Source organism: Octopus sinensis, linkage group LG6 (assembly GCF_006345805.1).
Source record: "Octopus sinensis linkage group LG6, ASM634580v1, whole genome shotgun sequence".
NCBI lineage: Eukaryota > Metazoa > Mollusca > Cephalopoda > Octopoda > Octopodidae > Octopus > Octopus sinensis.
In genome coordinates this window covers 50,225,767-50,235,766 of record NC_043002.1, presented here as the reverse complement: position 1 = coordinate 50,235,766, position 10,000 = coordinate 50,225,767, and the positions used below count along the sequence as shown (strand labels likewise).

At 39.5% G+C, this 10,000-nt stretch overlaps 1 protein-coding gene across 6 annotated transcripts in view; it reads right to left on the bottom strand.

Moving 5' to 3' along the window:
• The window catches only part of LOC115212984 (zinc finger protein 845-like), a 335,566-nt gene that overhangs the window by 63,358 nt on the left and 262,208 nt on the right, over positions 1-10,000 (bottom strand). For 2 of the 6 annotated variants that reach the window (XM_036503884.1, XM_036503888.1), the window contains exon 1: positions 2,244-2,256. The exons of 2 other annotated variants lie outside the window; for them this stretch is intronic. The gene's annotated coding sequence lies outside the window, so the exon portion shown is untranslated. Of the gene's footprint in view, positions 1-2,045; positions 2,074-2,243; positions 2,257-4,866; positions 4,874-10,000 lie in introns of those variants that run through there. 2 more of the 6 variants (XM_036503886.1, XM_036503887.1) reach the window with 2 other exon arrangements.

The following is a 10,000-nucleotide window of genomic DNA, read 5'->3' as shown; positions in this document are numbered from 1 at the left end:
GCACAAACACAAGCACACACAATGCATTAAGCACACATACTCAATGCATTAAGTACACATGCACAAACACACACACACAGCACAAGTATGCACCAATCACTCAGTGGTAGTTTTGCTAGTTTATGCCATCTCTTATGACAAAATTCCTGGAATAACCTTTCCACCGAATCTCACAAATCACAGGAAGATTAAGAAGTTCTGTTAAGTGGCTGACACACTGAGACCGACAGCACTATAAAGTATAAGGTAGAAGCAAGCGGGCTAAACTGTTCGAGATGTCAGCGGTGGTGGTGGTGGTGGTGGCAGTGGCAGTACCAGCGGTGACGAGTGGGGTGGTGGGGGGGGGGTAGGAACGCAGTTGTGGCAGGGACGTCAGGCAAGTCAATGTCAACAGGCCTGTCATCATAATTATACTTTATGGAGGCATTTTCTGAAGGTTTTACCGGTGTAACACACATCTGCTGCGCTTTACTTGACCAATCAAACATTTGCATCTGGCTTCGGGAAATAACCAATCAAACTATTGCATCCCCGAGTCTTTTTCTCATTAAGCTACCTTGCGTTCAATGTGTGCATGTGTGTACATGTGTATACATACACACACATATATATACATGTGTGTGTGGGTGTATATATATATATATATATATATATATATATATATATATATATGTACACATACATTTTACATGAATATGTTTATGTGTATATATACATGTGTGTGTTTGTGTGTGTGTGTGCGCATATAGATGTGTGTGTGTTTGTGTGTATGAGTGTGTAGATGAATTACATTTTCTCTCTTTTTTTTCTTTACACCTGGCATCAAAACAACGATAGTGTAGGGGGCATAGAGTGCCGATCAGCAAGCCGAAGCAGGCTACAGAGCTAACATTCAAAAGTTCAATATCAGAGAGAGACAGGAATTTTATGATCACTCTTTATTTGCTGCCTGCTCGCCATTAAAACTTAGCTCCTGTTGTGCGCATAAGATGCCATACGCAAAAAGATGTCACACACACACACACACACAAAGGTAGGGATGAAGAGAAGTATGATTACTAAGCAGGACAATGTACTGGGCTGTATGGTCATGGCTCACGAATTTGAATCAGTTTGGCATTTTGCTACAAAACAAAACGATGATCATTATGATGATGATGATGATGAAGGTAGGCTCTTGTAGTCTGAAAAAAAGATGGTTCTGCTATTTCTTGTTGAACGACCTGCACAAATGATTTGTTTATAGTGATCAAATGGATGTGCTGTACATTAGCTAACTCCGTCCATCAAATCGATGCCGCCTGAACTGGCGCACGGTGTGCCACACATCAGGAGTTGAAGTGATTACTGAGCAGCATGAGGTGAAGTGTCTTGCTTTAGAATACAACACAACACCTGGTCCAGGAATTGAAACAACAATCTCTTGATTGTGAATGCAACACTTTAACCATAATATCAAGTGCCCTCAACAGACAAAATACATTCTTCTATGTTGCCTCAAAATACAGAGCCATCAAGGATAATAACTGTATCAAAGTGATACAATCTCATATCACAGATGAGGTGAGAGATGTTATTTTTTCAAGTTGGTGGGGTATGATTTGAGGAAATTTAGGTTGAACAACCACAAACGAAGGGGTGCTGAAAAGTTCCAGGCTCTAAGGATATCATGAAAGGCCTGGTTGGAAGCCTAAACTCCCAAGTTCTTTTATAGGGCTTAGAAAAACTGAAGGACCACTGAAATAAATGTGTGAATCTGAGAAGGGGAATATATTGGCTGTGTGGTAAGAAGCTTGCTTACCAACCACATGCATGGTTCTGGGTTCAGTCCCACTGCGTGGCACCTTGGGTAAGTGTCTTCTATTATAGCCTCGGGCTGACCAAAGTCTTGTGAGTGGATTTAGTAGACGGAAAACTGAATGAAGCTCATTGTATGTGTGTGTTTGTCCCCTCCAACATTGCTTGACAACCGATGCTGGTGTGTTTACGTCCCCGTAACTTAGTGGTTCAGCAAAAGCAATCAATAGAATAAGTACTAGGCTTACAAAGAATAAGTCCTCGGGTCGATTTGCTTGACTAAAGGCAGTGCTCCAGCATGGCTAGTCACATGACTGAAACAATTAAAAAAAAAAGAGTAAATCATAATTAAGTGGTCCTCTTCTATTTTCTTTTTCCCAAAGCCAGGAACTTTTCAGCAGCCCCTTATATAGGCTCTATTGTATATTAAGTAGTTATTTATCAACTTAAATTTCACAATATTATTGATTGTCATAATGAAATTATGGTAAAGATTTAATTCAAACTACAAGGACACACAACGCTGCCTGGGAAATAAAGCACTCAGTTATTGGTTAATTAGTTGAATTTGAATCATGCTAATTGTGCATAAAATTATTAGTTCAGCTGCATTGTTTATATTTGTTACAGAAATTTTCTCTTACTTCTTAAAAGTTTACATTTAAATAGCCCACCATTGAAATACACTACACACATACATACACAATATGTGTGTGTGTGTGTGACGGTGCATGGTTCAGTGGTTAGAGCGTCGGGCTTACAATCGTGAGGTTGTGAGTTCAATTCCTAGACCAGGCTGTGTTGTGTTCTTGAGCAAGACACTTTATTTCACGTTGCTCCAGTTCACTCATCTGTAGAAATGAGTTGCAACATCACTGGTGCCAAGGTGTATCGGCCTTTGCCTTTCCCTTGGATAACATCAGTGGTGTGGAGAGGGGAGGCTGGTATGCATGGGCGACTGCTGGCTTTCCATAAACAACCTTGCCAGAACTTGTATCTCGGAGGGTAACTTTCTAGGTGCAATTCCACGGTCATTCATGAATAAGGGGGGTCTCCTCTCCTCGGTTGTCAAGCGATGTTGGGGGAGACAAACACAGACACACATATATATATAACTGGCAATCTGTCGGTTATGACAACGAGTATTCCAGTTGATTCAACCAACAGAACAGTCAGCTTGTGACTATGTCCAACTGGCTGAGCACCCCACAGACACATGTATCCTTAATGTAGTTCACAGGGAAATTCAGCGCGACACAGAATGTGACAAGGCTGGCCCTTTGAAATACAGGTACTACTCATTTTTGCCAGCTGAATGGACTAGGGTAATGTGAAATAAAGTGTATTTGCTCAAGGATGCAATGTGCTACCATGTATTGAACTCATGAACTTACGACTGTGAGCTGAATATCCTAACCACTATATATATATATATATATAATATATATATATATATATATATATATGAATACATACATACGTCTTTCACTTGTTTTGGTCAATAGACTGTGGCCATGCTGGGGTACTGCCTTGCAGTAGTTTTAGTTGAATTAATCGACACCAGCACTTGTTCTCTTTTTAAACCTGGTACTTAGTCTATCACTTTCTTTTCCCAAATCACTGATTTACAGGGGGACAAACACAGACATTAAGGCACGCACACACACACACATACAAACTCAAACAAATATATGTATATACAACAGGCTTCTTTCAGTTTCCGTCAACCAAATCCACTCATACGGCTTTGCCCAGCCCAAGGTTATAGTAGAATACACTTGCCCAATGGCCAAATTGTGCAATAAGCATCCCACCTTCGTACTTTCTAATCCTCTAGCATTTAAAATTGCTATATCTAATCCAAATATGTTTACAGATCCAGCCTTTCACACTTACCCTACAATATCATTCTGAAAATTAACAGTAACATTATTAAAATCTCGAAGCTATGAGATGTGTGATCAATTCAAAACAATATAAATAAACATTTATTACATTTGACAGAGTAATCCGAAAGCTTTGAAAGATTAATTTTTAATTCATTTTTCAGATTTTTATATCTTAAACACTGAACATTATGACTGCATGTAACAAACAACAAACAAACAAACAAACAAACAAACAAACAAACCCAACAAGTTACTTTCTCCTCAACCACCTAATTATTCCTCCTCTCTGCATAACTGAGTAACTCAGACCTTTAACTCTACACCCTAACCCTAAACCCCAACGACAAGCTAAATTGTTTTTTCCTTGTGGGGTTCTAATCATGAGTGTTTAAATACATCCAATCCAGAGAAAAACTTGGTAACAAACTGTCAGAAATGGAGGAGGGGAAATAATTTCAGTAGCAGCGAAACATCTAACAATACGTACATATACTTCACTGCCTGTATACATCGCATAAAACATTGTATTGAAAATAATAATAATCCTTTCTACTATAGGCACAAGGCCTGAAATTTGTGGGGAGGGGGTAAGTCAATCACATCGACCCCAGTACTTGACTGGTACTTAATCAACCCCAAAAGGATGAAAGGCAAAGTCGACCTCAGCGGAATCTGAACTCAGAATGTAATGGCAAGTGAAATACCAATAAACATTTGCCATTGGCTTCAACCATGGCCTCCAAACCACTTCAGAATCTCCTGCAACTCTTTTGGAGAGTCTCCTTGTTTAAATTGGTGAATGCTGCCATAATCCTTGCCATAATCCAAAGTTCATCTTTGGGGTTACAATGAGTTTTGTTGGTCTCACTCAACTGCACCCCTCACATAATGATCAAGGGTTTTGCAGTCTGGGGAGTTAGGTGGTCAGATGTTAGGGGTGATGTGGTCACAGAAATTTTCTGACAGCCATGACTGGGTTCTCCTTGCTTGTGTAGCATGGTGCAGAGTCCTGTTGCCAGACGTAGGGTCTTCCAGCAGACACCCTCTTGACCTAGGGCAGCACTACCTCTTCCAGGTACGTGACGTAGGCCTCTGTGTTGAGTCTGAGGCCGTGTGGGAAGATGAACCGAGGTATAACATCGCCGTTGCTAATGATCACCCCAAACACCTTCGTAATCACCATTAGACTCATCCAACTCTTTCTGAATCCTCTTCACTGTTCTCAGATTGACAGCCAAACACTTTGAAATGTTTGTATGGGAGCATCTGGTGCAAATGCCAAGCAGTACAACATGTTGTTTTCAAATTTTTGGTAGAGTAATTTGATTCATGGGGCTGTATTTCTCACAGATGGTGTCCAACTGACTACTATAGTGTGAAGCCAATAAAACTAAGAACAAACAATGTGCATGAGTTAAATTTAAAATATAAAATGATGACAATCTACCCATCGCACCCTATATACACGTTTTAATATTTAGCAGAAGCAACAGAGTGACTTGAGGGCTGAGAGTTTCATGCATCTGCACTTGTCAAGCTTCTGCAAAATATTAATAAAAATATACATATACTAATATCTTGAGTCCTCTTTACATATATATATATATATTAATATTTTAAAGTATCTCTAAAGGAGACTACAGCAGCAGTACAGAAAAATAGGACGAATGCTGCCGTTGATTAGCTCCAAGAGGCCATCGCCTCTAGCTAGCTATGTAAAACACGAACCTATGTCCATTACGACCTTTGAACAGGGGAGGTCAGCTACTTCCCCTTGCTGGTCTGGCATCTACAGACTACTTTCAGGGTATTTGCAAGAGGAAGCGGCTGACCCTCTCTGTTCGAAGGATGAACACAGGTTCATAGCTAGCTAGAGGTGATAGCCTCTTGAAGCAAATCAACGGCAGCATTCGTCCTATTTTTCTGGACTGCCATGTTAGCTTGGTGATAACTATTAATATATATATATATTTATATATCTTTTATCGGTTACTTGTTTCAATGATTTGACTGTGGCCATGCTGGAACACTGCCTTGGAGGGTTTTAGTTGAACAAATTGGCCCTAGGACTTACTTTGTTCCAAGTCTAGTACTTATCCTATCAGTTTCTTTTGCTGAACTGCTAAGTTATGGGGATGTAAACACACCGATACCAATTGTCAAGTGGTGGTGGTGGTGGAAATGCTATTTATATACATGACAGGCTTCTTTCAGTTTCTGTCTATCAAATCCACTCACAAGGCTTTGATCGGACAAAGGCTATAGTAAAAGACACTTGGCCAAAGTGCCATGCAGTGGGACTGAAATCTCAACCATGTAGTTGGGAAGCAAGCTTCGTACTCCACATCCACTGTAATCATGGGAGTGTAGTCATGCCGGAGCACTGCCCAAAGGGTTTTTTTAGGTGACAAATTTTAGTCTAATGTTTCTCAGTTGGCCTGCTTTTAAACTAAACACAACATTACAGGGATGTAAACAAACCCATACTGGTTGTCAAGTGGTGCGAAACAAATATAAATATACATGCACGCACACACAATTACACATTGGGCATAATTCGCATCTACCAAATTTACGATTGGTCAACTATAAGCTATAGTTGTACAGTTTTGTGTGTGTGTGTGCGCGTGCGTATGGTGTGTGCATGTTTGTGTGTGTATATATGTAAGTACCCAAGTCTAGACATGAAGTGACGGTTGTATGAACCTACCATCATCATACAAGTGAGGTGGTTTGTTGCTGATTAGTGAAAATGTCTGGTCATTGGAAAATATTACCAAGGCCTAGAATCAGACAAGAACTGATGACAGGAAGTGGGGCATGTGGCCATAGAAAAGAAAATCCTCAACATATTTTGTTCGACCCATGCCAGCATGGAAAAGCGGACATTAAACAAATATGATGACTCGTCAGTAACTTATAAAGCATAGTTTCTTCTTCTCTATCACATCCGCCATTTTCAAGACCCTCCTTGCAGAGGTCTTTAAAAGACAATATGAGCACTGTCCTTCTGACTAAATCACAAAAAAACATTTTTAAATGAATAAAAAATAACCCGAAACTGATTACACACACACACACAGCTGTCCCAAAGTTTATATGACAGATTTCAGCCATTATTTATCACTATTAATTATTAAGCACTCCAACCAACCCCCACCACTTCTGATCATTTTGTTTTTATTCTGATTTATTTTCTATAAAAAAATTATACCCTCCACCCCAGATTTAGCATTGTTACACTTTCTAATTACAATAAATTAAATCTAATTTCACTTCAGTCCTCTTTCTGTCCTGTTATTACACCACCCACGACACCCTCACCAACCTCCCTCGCATTTCAGGATGTCTCTATTACTCTCACTCACCCCTCCAACTTCCTCACATTCTGCCTCTCTTTCTCTCTCACTCACTCCCCTTCACTTCCTCTGTATATGAATCTGTGTACGTATGTATGTATGTTCATATACATACATAAACAAACGTGTGTGCATATATATATATACACAGATATATAATATATATATATATATATATACACACACACACACATATATACACACATATACACATACACATAGATATATATATAATCTTCAACCTCTTTTGTCTTTTTTATCATTCACACACACATGCATGCATACACACACACACACACACAGAGCCTTCCACTCACACCCACAAAAATAAGATATGACAGCAGACACACCAGCCCCCTTTGCTCCGCAAGAAAAAAATAATAAAACGGCACCCCCCACCCCTTCCCCGTCCTTCTCGAATGACAGACGCGGACATTTGCAGTGATTGCTAGTATACACACAGCTGTTGCATCACAAGATCAATTAACTGGTTGCGCACATGCATATATGTATGAAGGTGCTGGAATAATGACGGCGCCGGCGGCAGAAGTGGTGCACTTGTTTTCGCGAGCAGACAGATTGCTGCAGAGAAAGGTAGACTGATGGTGACCGTATTATTTGAATTTTGGGCATGCGTCGTCATTGTCGTCGGTGTCCATTCATCATCAAACTTCCATGTTCCAAGCTGGCATGGGCTGGATGGTTTGGACAGGAATCAATGTGTCCAAGGACCAAACCAAGCACTGATATCTTGTCTGCTCTGGCATACTCTTTTACTCTTTTACTTGTTTCAGTCATTTGACTGCGGTCATGCTGGAGCACCGCCTTTTAGTCGAGCAACTCGGCCCTGGGACTTATTCTTTTGTAAGCCCAGTACTTATTCTATCGGTCTCTTTTGCCGAACCGCTAAGTAACAGGGATGTAAACACACCAGCATCGGTTGTCAAGCAATGCTAGGGGGACAAACACAGACACACAAATACACATATATACGACGGGCTTCTTTCAGCTTCCGTCTACCAAATCCACTCACAAGGCATTGGTAGGCCCGAGGCTATAGCAGAAGACACTTGCCCAAGATGCCACGCAGTGGGACTGAACCCGGAACCATGTGGTTGGTTAGCAAGCTACTTACCACACAGCCACTCCTGCGCCTGTTTTTTTTTTTTTTTTTAATGGCTGGATGTCTTCCCTAATGCTAACCACTTTACAGCATGGAATTAATGTTTTTTTTTTTTTTGCGCCACCTGAAAATTGAGGTCACCATGTAGTTCACAACAGGATGAGTCCTAGGCTAGGTGTGATGGATCAGCTTCATGCTACGAGATGAGAGAATTACAAGATGGTGGGGGGGGGGGCACACCTGAAGGAAGCACTAGGCCATAGTTCACCATTACTGGAATCCAGACACCAATAACAGTATACAAACACTTGCTAAACTTGAGAAAAATCTTGTAAATTTATATAGCCCTGCTTACAAACATGTTTTCAAAACATGCATTAGAGTGGGGATTGTCAGCCATTTTTTTTATCTATGGACCCCTTTGATTGCTAATTTATTCTGGTGGACCTTGATAGCCATTCAATGTTTAAAAACTATTTTAATAGGAACCACTTTCAAAATTCCTGTTTTGTTTTTCATACATTAACGTGTGTAGGTTGAACTATGAAAAATGTTAGAGATGGAAACCTGGTTGTTTCTTGTAATATATACCAATACACAAACCTAAAGCAAAATTTTGTTCAGGGACCCTTAAAAAAATACTATAGTGGATCCCTAAATTACTTTTGACATGGACCCCACAATATCTTAAATGAATCCTCAGTGGCTATATGGAACCTGGTTGAGAACCACTGCATTAGAAGGTCATTTTTTTGGGCCTGAAAACTGAATATTCTGGCTTTTGAACATTATTTGTTAATCATTTAGTAACACAAATATGTGTGCAAATATTTATAAGTTGATGGTTTCAAAGTAGTTGTGTATAAAATGCTCTCAAGTTCTCTTGCACTAGGGAATGTCTTGTGAAGGAATTTGATAACTGGAAACTGCAGGAAGCCGTTAGCATAGGTGTATGTGTGTGTATGCCTCTGTCTGTCTGTCTGTTTATCTATCTATCTATGTGTGTGTGTGTGTGTGTGTGTATGCACACACATGGTATAACGACTGAATCAAGAAAAATATAAAGACATACATACATGTACACACACACACGCACACACACACACACACATATATATAGATTACATTGAATGAATAAGAAAGGAGGATTCAATCATGTTCAAGACGACATGGCTTCTTGAAAGTGAATGTTTGTATCTTGGCTCAAGTTTCACATCAGTGAGGTGTGTGTGTGTATGCATGTATGAATATTGATATTCCACACTTGTTACCAATTGAGTCAAGCAGTGATGATACTGACATTCCTAGACAAGTACCATGACTATTCACGTTCTGCTTTCAAAGACCTTTGGAATAAAAAGAAAAGTCCTTTACATGGAAACAGTAAAAAGGTTAGCTACAAGAAGAGCTGTCTCAAACACAATTCTATCTAAATCTATGCTAGCATGGAAAGAAAAAAAAAGAAGACATTAAATGAAGAAATGAAGATCTTAGAATCCTCTCAACCTCAAAGAATTATGACAAGGCTGCTGCTGCTGGTATCGTTGCTATATAACCCTAGGCCAGTCCTGAATGTACAGACCAAGCTACAGCAAAAATGTTGTTGGCCAAAATTGTAAATTACAGAATCTTTATTCTAGTAGTAGGTTTCTTGTATCTGTTGTTGGAAAAGTTTTCCATTCCTTACATGCATAAGTTTTAGAATATTTTTAGAGAACACTACTTCATTGATGAAGTAATTTTTACTAATAAAGTCTCTTACCCTTTAGCATTCAGATTTCTCCGTCAAATGTAATGCTTATTTATCATCGTTTTGAATTAATCTTGTATTA